The sequence below is a fragment of the Pantherophis guttatus genome, chromosome 9 (assembly GCF_059756535.1).
Source record: "Pantherophis guttatus breed Tessera chromosome 9, ASM5975653v1, whole genome shotgun sequence".
Classification (NCBI taxonomy): domain Eukaryota; kingdom Metazoa; phylum Chordata; class Lepidosauria; order Squamata; family Colubridae; genus Pantherophis; species Pantherophis guttatus.
In genome coordinates this window covers 19,478,775-19,498,295 of record NC_142071.1, presented here as the reverse complement: position 1 = coordinate 19,498,295, position 19,521 = coordinate 19,478,775, and the positions used below count along the sequence as shown (strand labels likewise).

Genomic DNA, 19,521 nt, shown 5'->3' with positions numbered 1-19,521 from the left:
TTGTTCTAGGGACTAAGATTCACTATTAAACTTAAGCTAACAATGTGTTTCAAGAGTCATGGTCAACACTATATAAATAACGGAATAGAATTATATATTCTAGTCAATTCAGTCCACTGGTGGGTTGCCCCCAATTCGGACCGTTTCGCAAGAACAGGTAGTAAAGCCGACGGGAGGCTCTGCTCACTTACCCGGACATCATCATAGGTGATCTGTGCATGCGCAGAAGAGTGCGCACATGCCCGACTGGAATTCTTTTTGACGGTCTCACAGTTGGGAGGCACAGATTAATGGGACAAGAAACATTTAGCAGATATTGTCCTCTTTGAATCAAACATACCTGTCAACAATACTTAATTTTCCTAATTCTTCATTTGAATTTCTTGCAGCTTTGATACTTCCTGGTGGTCTCTCTTTTGAGCATTAACTATATTGAGTTTGTTGAGTTTTGCCAAGGTCAGCTAGAGGTTGCTTCAAGATGGGAAATGTTTTTTTAAGCTTAGTGTAGGAGATGACCAGGCTGAGCTCAAGGGAGGGGTCAAATGCAGTAGTTCAGATTCTTGTAGAGAACTTAAGCTTGCAATAAACCTTTATGCCCTTTTGAACTGCCTGGATCGTGTGATTTCTGTAGCACTTGACACTTAACAGTTCTTCACTATTAAGATAAACTTTCACTTGTAAAACCCCTTTGTCCTACTCACTACATCCACCACCAGGTCCAAAGCTCCTGGTATCATTTCTGTGAATCATCCATTGAAAGTTGGATTGCTTAACTGGCTGGGAATGTCTCTGTTTTCATCCAGACATTCTTTGAGTACTGCTTTATTAAACCATTTATAAGTACAGACTCAAAAAGAGCAGATGTGGAGGGGGACTGTTGTTTTAGTCCAATTAACTGCTTGGAATATGGAAGACATGCTCTTCTCTAGCTGAACACGGCACACTTCTGCTGATTTCTCACTTCTGTCCCTAGGCTGAGCAGATAAAGCTGGTGACAGGCCCACCAAATGTTGCACTGGAAATTCTTTGTGTTGATGATGTTGTTATTCAGTAATGAACTCCAGTTGTCTCAGCTTGGTAACAGTCTGTGTGGATTTTGTTGGAGCTGCTACCGTAACACATGTGGCAGCTTCTTCCTGATCTAACATACTGAGGCTGTTTAGAAAGCATTGACAGTGGACAAGCAAAACCATCTGCTCAGAGATGTAACTTACAGAACTCACATGCTGAATGTGGACTCTGTTTTGGAAAGAATTGCTTTATTATATGTTTCCTGCATAGCGTTTGACTTCATGACTTCAACTTTGTTAATTTCATTAAAGCCACCTACATGATGGCTTTTCAACTTTTCTCCCAGACATGTTAAATGTCTGGGAGATCCAGATCTACGACTCTTCAGAAGCTTAATATCTGGAGGTAGAACAAAGATACAAATTTGGCTGATGTTGAAGGACAACAACCACGCACAATATCTTCTTGCTGTCTGGAGCGCCAGTCCCATTCACATAAAAGGCCCAAGTTCACTTAAGATGGTACCAGGGGTGAAATTCAGCATGTTCTGACAGGTTCTGGAGAACCAGTAGCAGAAATTTTGAGTAGTTTGGAGAGCCGGCAAATACCACCTCTGGCTGGCCCCAGAGTGGGGTGGGAATGGAGATTTTGCAATATCCTTTCCCTGCCATGCCTACCAAGTCACGCCCACCAAGCCACACCCACAGAACCAGTAGTAAAAAAAATTGAATTTCACCACTGGATGGTACATACTTTAAGAGAAAAAGTAACTTGCTAAATTTTGTTTTTCTGTTGCTTGCCTGACTCCTTGATTATGAAACAAAGAATAAATATAGAATAGAATAGAATAACAGAGTTGGAAGGGACCTTGGAGGTCTTCTAGTCCAACCCCCTGCTTAGGCAGGAAACCCTACACCACTTCAGACAAATATGGCTTTTATATGCCTCATCTTGGCCATCAGCAAATACATTTGTTAACTTTCTCTCTTCTGAGAAAGCTTCTAGAGAGGTGACAAGAATGGCTCCCATATTCCTGGGCCTCAATTCTACAATTCCATGATTCTGTATTTATCAAAGTGGGACTCAATCAGTCTGTTAGGAGAGCACAGGGTATTCTTTTACTCACCTAAATGCTGTGTAAACTGTTTGGTAACTTCAAATATTCTTACCAATGTTTTTTTAGGGTATCCTTTTTTTTTTAAGGAATATGTATGAACCTGGACCCTTTTAAATTGTGGAGCACCTGATCCAGGTTCTATTCCTTGTTATCAGTTGCCTTGGCAATATTGTTGAAACTGGCTAGGCGAGTCAAAGAAAATGCAAAAAATAAAATAGAGGAAATTTGGTAGGAAATGTAGCATGGATGGATTATTGTATTTCACTAAAATTAGAAAGTAAAGATAGTTGTTGAGTCTTTGCTGCTGTCATGGAATTGCAAAATAAGTAACCTGGGTTAAGGGGAATACTTCAATCAACGTCCTTTTTTTATTTAAAATAAAAAAGACTTGCCAGGAATTTGGCTTATTTCAAGAACATAATCATATTTTTTTCATATAAGCTAGATGAATGCTATAGGTTGTGGCGAGAGAAGGGATTGAACAATGCTGAATGGATTTCTGCTGTAGCATAACAAGTTCATTAAATTTTGTGGGCATATGGATATGATAGATAAAGCCAACGGAATCTGCCAACTGTTTCAATTAATTTAAATAGGACAACTCTTGAATGTATGAAAATGATAGAGTACCAACAGAAACTATTCCTTTAACACCATTATTGGTATGCAATACATTCGAAGATTGCCTAGGCAAGACTCTTACCAAGAGTCAAGATTTCTGACATCTAAACAAAATAGCATCAAATCTCCATCCCGTAGGTAGAATAATTGGAAATAAAAAAATGCATTTGTGAGATCTAGTAGTAAGTAGATGGGGGGAAAAAACTTTAAATAATTATAGATTGGAATATTTCTCTGCTAATGTGGACAATAAAATAGACTGGACCTACATTGAGTTATTAATCATTATGCTTTGTTGTCCATATTCAAGAGCAGCATAGGTTTTAATCCATGGAAACTGGTTTTATCCTAAATCAGGATGGTATAGAGAGCAAGCAAAGCCTCCCCAGATCTTGGTCACATCAGCTAATGACTCATTCTTGTTAAACTTTCCCCATCCTTTCTTTTTATTTATTTATTTATTATTTATTTATTTTATTAAATTTCTATACCGCCCTTCTCCTGAAGGACTCAGGGCTGTGAACAACCACAAGATAAAACACATAAGTACAAAAATTTAAAATAGATTAAAAAGGAATTAAATAATTTGGCTGAATTTAAAATACCCCATAATTTAAAACAGATTAAAATTTATATTTAAAATTTATATTTAAAAGGGGAGAAGATTTAGGCCAGGCCAGCTTGATGAAATAAGAAAGTTTTCAGCATAGCTATACATCCTTGTGTCTTCCCTTGCCTTGTGCTGTGCAGTAGGTTTCATGCAGAGTCTGTGCTTGTGTTTGCAATGAGGTTGAGGGGCTTAATTGGTGCTTATTCAAGTGCGTCAGAGCATTAGTTCCAAAGGTCAGGACATATTAGAGAGACGTATTAGTGAAGAATGCAGGTTACACCGGTGGTGTTGTGGCTGTTCCAAAAAAATGGAAATCTTGGTGTAACGCATCCTCCAGTTGCTTGTTGCTAGAGGGACTAACTTTCCCAGAAGTCTGCAGGAGACTTCACAAATGTTGTTCTTGAAATGCCCTGGGTCCTTTTTCAACTATCTTGGAAGAGGCTGAGGTCAAGAACTACCAAATTGAATGTGTGAGGAGATGGGTGGTACTGAGTCAGGATGATTGAAAATAGTTGCAAGAGCAGTGGAAAAGAAATTGCCCTCTGGCTTGGAGAATCTCTGCGTGCTGGGGGGGAAAGAAATCACATCAATGTATTCTAAGAAGTCGGATAAATTGACTGTTTGGGGTTCTTTGATTCTCCAAATCAATGAAGGTTTATGGACGTGATTCCATGCAAATTTGCTGCTAGATCATTTTAGAAGCTGTAGTTGAGATCAAGAAGGGAATCATGGGTTTCCTGTGGCATCTCCTGCTACTTGTTGCAAGGTCACTTAAATAGCCATATGACCAGGGGTGAAATGCTCCTGGTTCGGACCGGATTACCTGATCTGGTAGCGATGGCAGAGGGTGGTTCAGAGAACCAGTAGCAAAAATCCCTGCCCCCCACCACCATGCCCAGCTGAGCCACGCGATCATCAGAGGCTTTTTTTTTTTACTTTTAAAAGCATTTTTTCTACAACCTCTTCGGCTGAAGAAGTTGTAGGGAAAAAAATGCCTTTAAAAGCCTCTGACGATCCCAGCTGAGTTGCCTGATCGTCAGAGGCTCCTGAAAGCATTTTTTTCTGCAACCTCTAATGCCCACAGAACCGGTAGTAACAAATTTTACATTTCACCACTGCATATGACCAGAGAGACCAGAGAGAGACTTCAGCCCTAATCTTGAGCCTACTTGTATTACTGTGTCCCCATTTAAAATGACTGACAGACCATTTGCAAGTCCTATAAAATAGTGAAAGGAATTTTCACATGCAAATCGACTGGTTACAAGAGCAAAAGAAGATCTGGGGGAGAAGGAAAGATTAAAAGAAGAAATAATTAAGATAAGGAGACTCATTGGTAACCTAGGCAGAGGAACATAGAAGTACAATACAGAGATAGAAATGTATAGACTAAATAAGAATAGTCATAAAATAGTAGCAAACTTAGCCTAGGTACTGTGTTTCCCTGAAAATAAGACCCTGTCTTATATGTTTTTGAACCCTGAAATAAGCGCTTGGCCTTATTGCCATGCGCTCCAAAGCCCGATTGGGCTTATTATCAGGGGATGTCTTATTTTGAGGGAAACAGGGTAGTTCTCAATTTGCAACCATTCAATGTTTCAATGAATCAGAATAGAGCTGGAAGGGACCTTAGAGGTCTTCTAGTCCAGCCCCCTGCTCAAGCAGGAGACCCTGGCCTATACCATTTCAGACAGGTGGCTGTCCAATCTCTTCTTAAAAACCTCCAGCGATGAAGCCCCTACAACTTCTGGTGGCAAGCTGTTCCACTGCTTAATTGTCCTCACTGTTAGGAAGTTTCTCCTTAATTCCAGGTTATTGTGCTGCTGAAAAGTGACTTATGACCAGTCCATGCATGTATTACCATTGTGACATCCCCACAGTCCTATGATCAAAATTTGGGTATAGGCAATTGGCATGTATTTACAAACTGTTGCAGCATCTGGCCTTGTGATTTGCCATTTTCCAACAAGCAAAGTCCTTCTGTGGCTCACCTCTATGTCTGTGGAGATCCTCAGTCATCCAGGTCATGGTTGTCCCAAAGGTGCTTTTTTCAAAAGGCAACTGAACTTTCTTTGTTTTTCCTTGAAGACATTTCACTTCTCATCCAAGAAGCTTCTTCAGTTTCTTGAAAAACTGAAGAAGCTTCTTGGATAAGAAGTGAAACACCTTTAAGGAAAAACAAAGAAAATCCAGTTGCCTTTTGAAAAAAGCACTTTTCGGACTCACCTCTGTATGCTTTCCCAGGATGATAGGACTGCAGTCCCAAGAATCTAGAGCAGTGATGGCTAACCTTTTTGCCGTTGCGTGCCAAAAGCGGGGGGAGCAGGAGGGGGGGTCATGCGTGTGCATGCCCACATCCATAATTCAATGTGGCCCATCCCGACACACATGCGCGCACGACCACCCCTGCACTCCTCCCCGCTTTTGGCACGTGATGGCCCAGTGGGCCCGGTAGGCCCATTTTTCACCCTCCCCAGGCTCCAGAGGCTTTCTTGGAGCCTGGGGAGGGCAAAAATAGGCCTTCCCCACACACACACTCCAGAGGCCCTCCAGAGGCCAGAAACAGCCTGTTTCCCAACTTGCGGTGGGGCCGGAAGGCCCAAAAATCAGCTAGCCAGCGCACGCATGCACGCTGGAGCTGAGCTAGGGCAATGCTTGTGTGCCCACCGATATGGCTCCACGTGCCACCTGTGGCACACGTGCCATAGGTTCACCATCACAGATCTAGAGTATAGGTTCATGCAGATTGACAGTGATACACTGGAGTTTCTGGTATGAATTTTTGTTACCTGGAAATTTGAAGAAGAGATACAGTATAAATAAAGTATAAAGGAGATTTAAAAATAAAGCCACACAATTGATAGCTTCCCCCCTTTTTCCCCACCAGTCTTCTCTCGGTGTCTTCTATCGCAGCTAATGTTACCAAGATACTGTAAAAAATATTTGTGGATTTTATGCTTCCAGAGTGTGCTCTGCTGGTTTTATTTAATTTCAGATAGGTCAAGAGACAAAGAATCCAGCGGTATTATAACAAGATATGGATAAGAGATATTATCTTCTAACAATACCATTAAGAACGCTGCCTGAGTTATTTCGAAGAGGCAGCATCTTTAACAAGAACAACAACACCTGTTTAGAGTCAAGACCTTTCTTTCGATCTGCAAATCTCACTTCTGTTTCTGTGGCATAATCAGCCAGTTTTGGGCCTCGGTTCTACAAAAGCTCAGTCAGTCTCAGCAAAACATTAAGCTGTTGTAGCTGGGTCACCTCCAAATGAAATGCTTCTGGTACAAATGTAGTTGCCTTCATGAATTATTGTGGCAGCGTCTTCTCTGGAATATTTCATGAAGGTCATAAGAAGGCTTGTCTGTTATAGAAGAAGATAGCAAATCACAGATTTCTGTCAGAGCAAATTCTTAAGATCTACCAAATTAGATTCAGCCATTTTCTGGTCAGCAATCTTCACAAAACACTCATTAGAAAAAGTCCAACTGGAAATGAGTGTATATTTTGGGAAATTACTATATAACACGTATATTAGTGGTGCTAGGGTTTTGTAGACTCTCAAAAATAAACATGTTCTTAATTCACAGTGCCATCTGAGATTGGATTCACTGGTGAATACATTGAATTGTGTGGCCCAATCCTTGGCTGGTTTACTAGAAACTTCCACTGACCTCATAGTTATCTGGACTTTGAAAGGAGTAGCTAAGCCAATATTTGACAAAACATTGTTTCCTCTAAGTGTCCCTTAACATCTCTATAGGAAATTATCAGATCAGAATGAAATGGGGGCACCCAAGTTGTGTGGACCCAAATAGATCTGCTTTGTCTATCCGTGAATAAATTTGTGACCCAATGTATTTTCTAAGCATATACAAATGAAATATTTGCTAGATAAGACAGGAATCACACTTATTTCTCAATTCAGATGAGTTAAGTCTAGTATCTCTTTCAACTATTTTAATATTTGAACGCTCAAGGTACTCACTGTAGTTTTGGGCTCTTTGTGAGATACTTTCTTTTACTTGCACCTCTTAGAATGATCTGGGGAATAGATATTGTGTGATCCTATGGACTGTCCAAGAATTGAACTGTCTTTCTCCAATGGGATTGGCCTGCCAAACTCATTCTGGCAGAAGGGGCTTTCTGCAGATCCCATCAGCCAAGGAATTTCAGCTGATGGGATCCAGTAGAAAAGCCTTCTCTGTCACGGCTCCAGACTTTTGGAATATCTTGCCACTGGAAGTGAGATCTGCCTTCTCTCTTTTAGCCTTCAAGAAAGCCTTTAAAATCTAGCTATGTTCCCAGCTAACAAGGAGAAATTGATGGCCAGAAGTGGTTGGTACACTAACAGAGAAAGTACCCCACCTCTGTCCCCCAAAGCCTTGCTTTTAGTTTGTTTTAATTTTAATTTTAATCCATTTTATATTGATAACTGTCATTATATGTTGTTTTATCTTGATGTAAACTGCTCAGAATCACCTGAAGCCCCAGATTAATGGCAAATAAACTTGATAAATAAAATAAACAAAAATGATTAGGGGGTTGGAGGCTAAAATATACGAAGAATGGGTCGAGGAATTGGATTTGTGTAGTTTAAAGAAAAGAACCACTAGGGGATGGCATGACAGTAGTGTTCCAATATTTGAGGGGCTCCTAAAAAGACAATGGAGTTAAACTTTCCAAAGCACCAAAAAGTAAGGCAAGAAACAATGCTTGGGAACTAACCAAGGAGGAACTAAGGAGAAATTTCCTAATGGTGGGAGCAATCGACCAATGGAATGGGTTGCCTTCAGAAGTTGTAGGTGCACCATTACTGGAGGCTTTGAAAAAGAGACTGCATAACCATTTGTTTGAAATGGTATAGGGTCTCCTGCTCGAACAGGGGATTGGACTAGAAGACCTTGGAGGTCCCTTCTAATGATATTATTCTATGTTCTATCCTCTATGTTCTAAGTCTAAGAAAAACTGTTTGTGTGCAAAGAGCCTGACATTTCCATAAGTGTTCCAGGATTTTAAGAAGTTAAAGAAGGATAAATGGGTGAAGAAGGAGAGTGCAAAAGTTAGCTTGAAACTCAAGAAAACTAAGATCATGGCATCCGGCCCTCTCAATTCCTGGCAAACAGATGGGGAAGAAATGGAGGTAGTGACAGATTTTATTTTCCTGGACTCCAAGATCACCACAGAGCCAAGAAATTAAAAGATGCTTGCTCCTGGGGAGGAAAGCTATGGCAAATCTAGACAGCATACTAAAAAGCAGAGACATCACCCTGCCAAATAAAAATGCATATAGTCAAGGCTATGGTTTTCCCAGTTGCAATGTATGGCTGTGAAAGTTGGACCATAAGAAAGGCTGAGTGCCAAAGAATTGAGACCTTTGAACTCTGGTACTGAAGAAGACTCTTGCGAATCCCTTGGACTGCAAGGTGAACAAACCGGTCAGTCCTAGAGGAGATCAACCCTGACTGCTCTTTAGAGGGCCAGATCCTGAAGATGAAACTCAAATACTTTGGCCACCTAATGAGAAGGAAGGACTCCCTGGAGAAGAGACTAATGCTGGGAAAGATTGAGGGCAAAAGAAGAATGGGACGACAGAGAATGAGGTGGCTGGATGGAGTCACTGAAGCAGTAGGAGTGATCTTAAATGGACTCCAGAGGATGGTAGAGGACAGGAAGGCCTGGAGGAACGTTGTCCATTGGGTTATGATGGGTTGGACATGACTTCACAACTAACAACAACAACAACAAAATTGCACCTTAGCCAAACTTAAACATACTCTAGAAATTAAGTGCAGCTAAGTATAATTCCTGCCATTTTCCCTGCTAGAAATGAATGAAAACCTCCCTTTGGAAGGCTTGCATTTTGCCATGGATCTATCTAGATGGAACTTTCTAATTCACTCCCAGATGAATCTGTGAAATTTTGAGAGGGCATAAATCTCTGCAGTATTTCATTATTCCCATCACTAATCTGATATTGTGCTCTCTCACACTCCTAGGAGTATATAGGCAAACCTTAAAAAAAAATATTGCAAGATATCTAGAAAAACATTTCATCCTCACCTGAGATGTGTTCTCAGGGTGCATCTCTGCTTAGGAAATTATTACTTAATTAGAATATTAAGTAGCCAGCTATTTCTGCCAGGTGGAGATCTAATTCTCTCATAATTAAACTGCAAAATCACTACAATAAAGTATGAACAATATTCCAAATAACAAATGCTATTCATTTGAATAGTCAAAGATCAATTTTTTATATTCATGCAAAAAGTGGGAAAGAAGGGAGATTGGATGCCTGTAGACACTTGGGAAGAATAGGAAAATCATGGACAGAAAAGATATTTGTATATCATAGCCTAATCGCCTCTAAATATGCTGGGAATATAACACCCAGAATTCTTAGACAAAGAAGAATGGGGATACCTTGAATTTGGGATTCTTACATTGAACAGGGGCTAGACATGATGATCTTAATGGTCCTTTCCAAATCTGTGATTCTATTATTTTTATTTCTGCTACTGATCATGATTTAAGTTAAGACAAATCCCTCATAGAGATACCCATTTAAGCATGAGCTGTGGTGGTGCAGTGGTTAGAATGCAGTATTGCAGACTAAATCTGCCCACTGCCAGGAGTTTGATCCTGACCAACTGAAGGTTGACTCACCTTTCCATCCTTCTGAGGTTGGTAAAATGAAGACCCAGAATGGTTGGGGGCAATATGCTGACTCTGTAAACTGCTTAGAGAGTGCTGTAAAGCTCTTTGAAGTTGCATATAAGTCTAATTGCTACTGCTATTTATTCACATGTTTTCACATCCACGTGGTATGCCATTCTTTACAAGTTGCCAAAAAGGAAAAAAAAGAAGGCTATGAAGGCAAATCAAAACTGAAGCTCCTGATTTTTGAAATTCATTTTAAATCTTAAATCGGGAAAGAGGGAGGAACAAGGGAGGACAAAATTGGGAACGTCCAACTGGCGGTAAGGAGGTTGCATAAAAATCAGGAAAGCGCCACTTAGCAAATGAAAAAGCATCTAGAGAGGTTCTCCAACATAATCCAGCTAATCCATGTGTGGTGCTAAGAGAACAGGAGCTTAGTTTGCTAGCTAGCCAGGGAGTGCAGTAACCCGCAAAGCCTTCTGGCCATTAGTGGCTAGTTAATCTCTATGGTGGGAGATCATCTGAGAAGAGCCGGCATCTGTACACTGTTGATTCACGTCAGCCAAGGACAAATTCATTTTCTGCTACTAGCTTAGCATTTTCTTCCACTCCTTGGATTACAAACTACTTATTACAGCAGGCAGGCCCAAGGAGCTGAAACAGCTGCCGCTGTTAGATAAGAAGGCAATTTTGGCTGTCTGCAGCATCCTTGCCTGCTTCTGCGCTGTTAGGCAGGAAGGAGAAGAGTGTTTGGGGTAGAGGAGTCCTAAGGATGATAACAGGGAATGCTGGAGGGAAGATGTTGTCACTTCCTGGGCTTAATCAAGGCAGGGAGCTTGCATAAACGTTCACATCATCTCCCAGAGTTAGCCTGTATCTACCATCGTTTCTAAAAGATGAAAATCCATGCATTTGTTTTTCAGTCTGTAAGATAGTAGCAAACCAGCTGCACGTATTATTTTCAGGAAACTATCATTCCTTCCTAAAGAGTTTTGGAGCTAAATCCAAGGGCATTTATAAACAACCAAAAATTCACAGTTTTGCTTTTGGTTTAAGATACCTCAAAAGTCTGAATTTCAGCTAACTATGATTGGGAAAGAGGCAGATGTTTCCCTAGAATATAATTTGCTACTTCTCAAGTTGATTCCATTTACATAGAGTATTTGCTAAGTTCACGATCCATGATTCAGGATCTGTTTGGGGCAAATATGTAGTTGACTCTAAATATTTAAATATCTAAATAGGAGCCCTGGTGGCGCAGTGGTTAGAATGCAGTATTGCAGGCTAGCTCTGCACACAGCCTGGAATTCGATCCTAAGGGCCTCAAAAATAACTCAGCTTTCCATCCTTCTGAGTTCAGTAAAATGAAGACCCAGATTGTTGGGGGCAATATGCTGACATTTGTAAACTGCCCAGAGAGTGCTGGAAGGCACTATGGGACAGTATATATGTCTAAGTTTAGTGCTATTGCTATTACTGTGTTCGCTATTATCTCCAATTAACCATATTGTCTTTGCTCAAGTAAATGAAACTGGGATGAAATAGCCCACAAGTTCTCTCTGCCCCATATCTCAACATAACTACTTACTACTGGGTATGCATTTCAGTTCCTTTTATGATTTTTTTTTAATATTTGAAAGTGAGCATCAGAAGTAATTTCTAAATAGAGCCTATATGATGTGGTGGACCAAAATGAAACGGGTTTCAGTTCCTATCCATTTATGTGATTTCTCTACAACTTTCCCTTAAGGCAGGGATAGAGAACACATTCTTGTAGAAACTGCTGGACTAGGATTTTTAAGACACCCAAGTGTCAAGGCTGACTCAGAATCTATGGCCACCGGCAATTCTTCTTGCGGCTCGACAACAGAAACAGAAGGGAAGGGTGGATGACCTCCAAGGTCCCCACCAACTCTGTTACTGTTACTGTTACTCTTGGGGGAGTTGCAAGGGGATGAGGGAGCCAAGCCAGATGCCGGAGAAAGTTCCTACACTTCAAAGTCATGTTATGAGAATTTTTCGAATGGTGCGGACTGTTTCCCAAAACACAAAAAATAAGTTGGATTGGTGGACAATGGACAGTGTGTGGCCTAAACAGGAAAAGGGAATTTATCTATGCTCAGAGGGGGGATTCACTTACCTTTCCTACTGGTTTGCAAATGTGAGCCCGCTCAGCCTTCCGATCATGTGCAGTGCTCGCGCGTTACGTCCGAGCGGGTGGGTGGAGCCTCCCGCAGTCACCACTACCGGTTCACTAGAACTGACTGAATCCCATCACTGCCTATGCTGCTTTCTGTGGGAACCTTTAGAATTGGCTTTCCTTCTTCTTTGCCTATATGGATCTATCAGTAAAATTATAATCTTGGTAAAATTATGTCCCAGGAGTTTCTTTTTCTGCATATGCCCATGGGACGGTTGACATTCAGCCAGTACCAGTTCTCTGAATATTGGAAGTTATAGCTGAACATCTAAAAGGATGTAGCCTTAAAGAAAACCTTCTGTCACTATAAAGCTGCTTTGAATTTCACATTTGCCTCCCCATAGATGTGATTTATAAGTATCATAGATTTTAGCCTTGTTCCATTATCAAACACACAGCCCAATTAGAGACAGGTCATTTAATTTTCTTTTATACTGTTTGCAAGCTTGAGTTTCTTTCTGCTGTGTACCACTCTCTGCTGTGTACAACACCTAATTATTACACTTTCTCTGCTGTGTATAATATCTAATTATTGTATGTTCTCTGCTGTGTACAATATCGAATTATTGCATTTAATGAATGAATAATTATAATGGATAGGAAACAGGAATATTTAGGTGTCCAATGTGTCTTGATGCACATCGCGTCATGCAGAACTCTATATGACAGTGACAGGAATCACCCATTTGCAAAAAAAAAAAAAAAAAAAGGCCAATATAGAAGTCTTTTATTTATTTATTTATTTTGCAAAGAATGGCTTTTTGTTTTCTCTGCATAGAAGCAAATGGCAAATCGGAGGAAGCAAATGATTGTCACTGGATCATCACTGAGACAGGAGAAAATGCACACTAACCCCACACTAACAAGAGCCGTGGTGGTGCAGTGATTAGAATGCAGTACTCCAGGCTACTTCTGCTGACTGCCTGTTTCCAGCAGTTTGGCAGTTCAAATCTCACCAGCTCAAGGTTGACTCAGCCTCCATCCTTCTGAGGTCGGTAAAATGAGGATCCAGATTATTAGGAGACAATATGCTGATTCTGTAAACCGCTTAGAGAGGGCACTGTGAAGTAGTATATAAGTCTAAGTGCTATTGCTATTGCTGTCTTCCAACATTCTGGCTCTCCTAGCATCAGTATATACCTTGGCCAGTGGTGAAATTCAATTTTTTTTTTACTACCGGTTCTGTGGGCGTGGCTTGGTGGGCGTGACAGGGGAAGGATATTGCAAAATCTCCATTCCCACCCCAATGATTGAATTATTTTAATTAAGTTTTTAAATTTTTGCTGTATATTGTTTTTTACCATGGCTGTTCACCATCCTGAGTCCTTCGGGAGAAGGGCGGTATATAAATATAATAAACTAAACTAAACTAAACTCTGGGGCCAGCCAAAGGTGGTATTTGCCAGTTCTCCGAACTGCTCAAAATTTCTGCTACCGGTTCTCCAGAACCTGCTGGATTTCACCCCTGGACAGAGACATAGGCAAAAGGGAATGGGGAAGCAGAGAAATCAGAGTAAAACTCATCCTATTCCCCAGTTTCTGTTTTTTTTTTAATCTTCCTTTAGCTCACTCAGGTTTCTTCTACTGAAATGATATCCATGTGTTTTAGTAATAATTCTGGGGCTGACTCTTGTGTAAATTGTTTAATGATGCTCATCTAAGAATTGCAAGCAACCTTGAATAAAATGGTTACAGAGTAGCCAAAAAGGAGAAGACTGGGAAAACTCAAATTGAGAAAACAGGACAGAATTCCTAAAAAATGAACTTGAAAAATGGACAAGTAGTTGAGCGACCAACTATTTGGTGACTTATTTATACTTTAACATACTCATGGGGTGTTGTGAGTCAAGTAAAGCCTTAGCAAATGCATTACTAAAACCTACTAAGGTTGAGGGTTTTCTAGGTTGGCACGTTGTGTGAACTCAGCTAATTTAAAATATTTTACAGTTGAATGTGTTGTTTGCACCTAGACCACGCATGAACTCAGTTACCAGGTCAGGCAAAGCTCTGTGAACATAAACACCGGTTCCTTTGCTTTTTTTCTGGGGTTACCCTCCAGAATGGGATGGAGAAAAGATCTGTAGTTTTCAAACATAGCCATAAGTTCTCCTAGCCAGTGGTGCAAAAAAGAAAGAAAGAAATGAGAAGAGAACAAAGAGTAATTAGCTGCTGCTATCATTCCATCACCTGTGAGTGTGGGCAAAATTAATATGAAGCAACAGAAGTCAGAGCTACATGAAATGACTTTCAATTAGACTCTCCTCATTCTTCTCACCAGTTTTATTTGTCAATCATTTAGAACCTTTCTGATGTCAGCAGTGTATCTGGGGGTGTTTCCCCTTTCCCTCCTTCTGTGTTATTTATTACAACCAGAAAGAGAGCCTTTAAAGTGAAAAATTATAGAGGTGTAATAACAAAAAAAAAAGATATATAATTCACCACCCTGGGCTGGCTTTGCTGAGAGTCTGTGGTATATACATATGATCAGTAAGTAAATAAATAAATAAAAGTTTTGAAAGACAGAAAGTCCTTCAGCTTTTATTTCTTCATCCTCTGTTTCCACCAGGATTCTATTGTTCCTGGATGTTGGAGTCAATGTATGTGTGTGTGTAATGTTAATGAGCTGTTAGAAGAGACAGTAATAAATGCCTCCAATCTCATGCTGATATACCACTTTCCCAGCACAGAAATTTGTTCATTTGTTTGGGGAAAAAATAACTTTTACAACCAACAGCAGAAGCACAAATATGTTAGAGCAAAAAATGTCAATCAGGAAAAAAAAAATTCTGGACTACTGGTAGAGCGAATGCTTGACTCTGTTAAACAAAGGGTAATGGAGGAATAAGGTGACCTTTTAAACAGATCCACAGTCAAGAATTGTATAGAAAAAAAATAAAATGTTCCAATTCTTGTTATAATGAGCAAGAGCACTGGCAATATATGAAGTTTCTAAGAACAGAAGACAGAAAGGATGTGGTGGCTCAGTGGCTAAGATGCTGAGCTTGTCGATCGAAAGGTTCGGCAGTTCAGCGGTTCGAATCCCTAGTGCCGCGTAACGGGGTGAGCTCCCATTACTTGTCCTAGCTTCTGCCAACCTAGCAGTTCGAAAGCACTTAAAAATGCAAGTAGAAAAATAGGGACCACCTTTGGTGGGAAGGTAACAGCATTCCGTGCACCTATGGCATTTAGTCATGCCAGTCACATGACCACAGAGACATTTTCAGATAGCGCTGGCTCTTCAGCTTTGAAACAGAGATGAGCACTGTCCCCTAGAATCTGGAACAGCTAGCACATATGTGCAAGGGGAACCTTTACCTTTTTAAGGACAGAAGAAAGTAAGGCGTTGAGTTCTACGGTCAGCAAGAAGCAGACCAGGTAGCTCTTATTTAAAGATTTAAACCAAATAGGAATTGCAGCCTCCCTTAATCATCTATGACAGTTCAATTAGCCAGTAGAGCACTGGTAATAGGGAAAGGTTGGTGCACAGGAAATCCCCAAAGGGGGTAAAATTTGATGCCAGATCAACCTAATCTTCTTCCCAATCCCCCAGGCTCTTGCACAACTATCTGTTTTCTGAGTTTTCTCTTTCCTCTCCTTCTCTTCCTAATCTAAACCAGGAAGGCACCTGATGAACCTCAAGTTTTCTTTGAGAAATTAGGAATGGCAAGGAAAGTCTCTTGAGAGTGACAGGCAATAAGCATCAAAGGAAGAAGATTGTCTCAAATGCTGCTATTGCAAATCTGTTTCAAAGTTGCAGGGATGACCATATTTGTTACCTCTGATTGGGAGAAGATGGAGAATTACTAGGTTTACTAGAACCGTGATAGCACAGTGGTTAGAATGCAGTATTGCAGGCTAATTGTACTGATTGCCAGCAGTTCAATTCTCACCGGCTCAAGGTTGACTCAGCCTTCCATCCTTCTGAGGTGGGTAAAATGAGGACCCAGATTGTTGGGGGCAATGTGCTGACTCTGTAAACTGGTTAGAGAGGGCTGTAAAGCACTGTGAAGTGGTATATGTCTAAGTGCTATTGCTATTTATACATTAGGCTAAATTGTCATCTGCTTAAATATGCTTACATCTGCATCACAACTGGATGAATTGCCACAACATCCTAAGCTCTAAACCGTGTACTGTCTGGGTTCACCCATCATGCTAAATCACAGACTGATCTATTATGTGGACCAAGTCTCTTTGTGAGACATGTTGAACATAAGAACGAACTGTGTTTTAAGAATTAATCAGGCAAGAGAATAGAGGATCTTGCATGTTACTAATTACATTCCAACCAGCCTTCCTTAACCTGCAAACAACTCCCAGAATTGGCTTTTGGTCACAGTGCCTGAGATTTTAGGGAGCTGTCAACCAGCACACATGGCGGACACCAGGTGTATAAGGCTATTTTGAAGCATATTTAGTGATCCACACATTGGCTGCCTCTACTTTGCAGCTGAAAAATAGGACGTGCTATTTTTATTCCAAGCATCACTTCATGAGCTTCATCTCATATGTTATGGCACTTTGTCAATAGCTTTGCCATGCCTTCTGTCTCAGTGTGTACCACACTAGTTATGTCCTGCTGATTTAAAAGCCAGTGGACAATTGATAGAAATATACTAGAGAAACCTAATGGAAATACATAGGCAATGTCCATACAGGTTTAAACACAGGATTAATCTGATGGTCAGCTCCACATCTGCATTTTTTTAAAAAATAATCATTCATCCTAATTGGTTGTATCTTCCCAAGTCTGGGTAAACTACCCAAAATAGGTAAAAGTCATTTTTCATTGGGTAATGATACACAAAACCATTACTTAACCCAGAAGGGATATTTAAATTGACTTAAAGATTGCTATGTGTACTAAAATATATTTGAAATTTTTCAAAAGTATTCCGATTCAGATGAAACATCCAGATCTACAGTACACATATCATCCAGACACTGTAGTGATGGACAAGAACCAGAAGACAGCAGTGTGATAGATGTAGAAAGGCTAAGTGACAGCAGCAAATCAGGAAGAAGGAGTATGAGAAGCTAGAGGAATATCTAGGGAGGAAGAAAGAACTAGACAGGAAGTGGAACATAAAGTGGTCCCAGTAGTAACAGGAGCACTTGGACAGTTACTCCTAAGCTTGGAAGCGTGGTTCCAACAGATTCCAGGAGAACCATCAGCGCTCTCTGTATAAAAGAGTACAGTGCAGGGGTGAAATTCAGCTGGTTCTATCTGGATTGCATGATCCAGTAGGGCCAATTGTGTGAAGCCCCGTTCACCCACGCGGACATCATGACGTCCCTTTTTTGCGACAATTTTCAGCCTCTGTGCATGCGCAGAAGGCTTTGTGCATGCATGGACAACAGCACATGCAAGTGAAACAAGTGAGTGCGCGGCGCGAGCACATTTGCAAACCGGTAGGGAAGGTAAGTGAATTTCACCTCTGGTACAGTGCTAGGACCAACTAAAGTACTACACAGAACCTTTAAATTCTGATAGAGGACCTGAGGACCTGAGATTGAGGAAGACACGAGAGCCTTGGTGGCACAGTGGTTAGAATGCAGCATTGCAGGCTAATTCTGCTGGCTGCCAGCAGTTCGATCCTGACTCACATTGACTCAGCTTTCCATCCTTTTGAGGTCAGTAAAATGAGGACCCGGATTGTCGGGGGGGCAGTATGCTGATTCTGTAAACTGCTTAGAGGGAGCTGTAAAGCAGTATGAAGTGGTTCTCCGAGGAGCTTAGGGAGATGAAGCGCCGGAAAAGACGCCTGGAGAGTAGTTGGAGGACCAGCCACTCCGAATCCGACCGAACACTGGTGAGGTCTCATATTAAGACCTACCTAGTGGCGATAAAAGCGGCGAAATCTAGCTATTTTGCCGCTCTTATCGCGTCATCAGATAATCACCCGGCCGCCCTGTTTAGGGTGACCCGCTCCCTCCTCCACCTGCGGGATGGAGGGATGACCCCTTGCAGGGCCGAGCTGAGGACTTTGTGCAGTATCTGTATCTGTATGACAAAATCGCTCAGATTCGGGAAGGGCTGGCCTCTGACTGGGTATGTCCGGACGGGATGACTGAGGCAGGTCTTGAGAGTGTTATCTGGGGGGAGTTCGATCCTGTGGCTCCCGAGGACATGGACAGGGTCCTGGGACGGCTGAACGCGACCACATGTTTATTGGACCCGTGTCCCTTCTGGTTGGTACTGGCTTCCCGAGAGGTGACACGAGGCTGGCTCCAGAAGATTGTTAACGCTTCTTTGAGTGAGGGGGTCCTGCCGGCCGCTTTGAAAGAAGCGGTTGTGAGGCCCCTCCTCAAGAAGCCCTCTCTGGATCTGGCTGTTTTGGCTAACTATCGTCCAGTCTCCAACCTTCGCTTCGTTGCGAAGGTTGTTGAGAGTGTGGTAGCGCAACAGCTTCCCCGGTACCTGGATGAAACTGTCTATCTAGACCCGCTCCAGTCCGGCTTCCGGCCTGGGCACAGCACGGAAACAGCATTGGTCGCGTTGGTGGATGATCTCTGGAGGGCTCGGGATAGGGGTTGCTCCTCTATCCTGGTCCTGTTAGACCTCTCAGCGGCTTTTGATACCATCGACCATGGTATCATGTTGCACCGGTTGGCGGGGTTGGGGGTGGGGGCACCGTTCTGCGGTGGTTCTCCTCCTACCTCTCTGACTGGTCGCAATCTGTGTTGACGGGGGGGCAGCGGTCGACCCCGAGGCACCTTGCTTGTGGGGTGCCACAAGGGTCGGTCCTCTCGCCCCTTCTGTTCAACATTTATGTAAAGCCGCTGGGTGAGATCATCCGTGGCTTCGGGGTGGAGTTCCATCAGTACACCGATGACACCCAGCTGTACATCTCCACCCCAGGCCACCCCAACGATGCCCTTGAAGTGATGTCCCAGTGCCTGGAGGCCGTGCGGGCCTGGCTGGGGAGAAACAGGCTCCGACTCAACCCCTCCAAGACCGAGTGGCTGTGGCTTCCAGCGTCCCGATATAGCCAGCTGACGCCATCGCTGGCTATTGGGGGCGAATCACTCGCCCCCACGGAGAGGGCTCGCAACTTGGGCATCCTCCTGGATGCACGGCTGTCTCTAGAAGATCATTTGACGGCCGTGGCCAGGGGGGCTTTTTATCAGGTTCGCCTGATATGCCAGTTGCGCCCCTTTCTAGATCGGGACTCTCTACGCACAGTCACTCAGGCACTAGTCACTTCCCGCCTGGACTACTGCAACGCTCTCTACATGGGGCTCCCCCTGGGGTGCACCCGGAGGCTCCAGCTGGTCCAGAACGCGGCCACGCGGGGG

At 42.2% G+C, this 19,521-nt stretch overlaps 1 protein-coding gene across 3 annotated transcripts in view; it reads left to right on the top strand.

Moving 5' to 3' along the window:
* KIRREL3 (kirre like nephrin family adhesion molecule 3) overlaps window positions 1–19,521 on the top strand; it is an 847,361-nt gene that overhangs the window by 679,014 nt on the left and 148,826 nt on the right. The window lies entirely within an intron of this gene.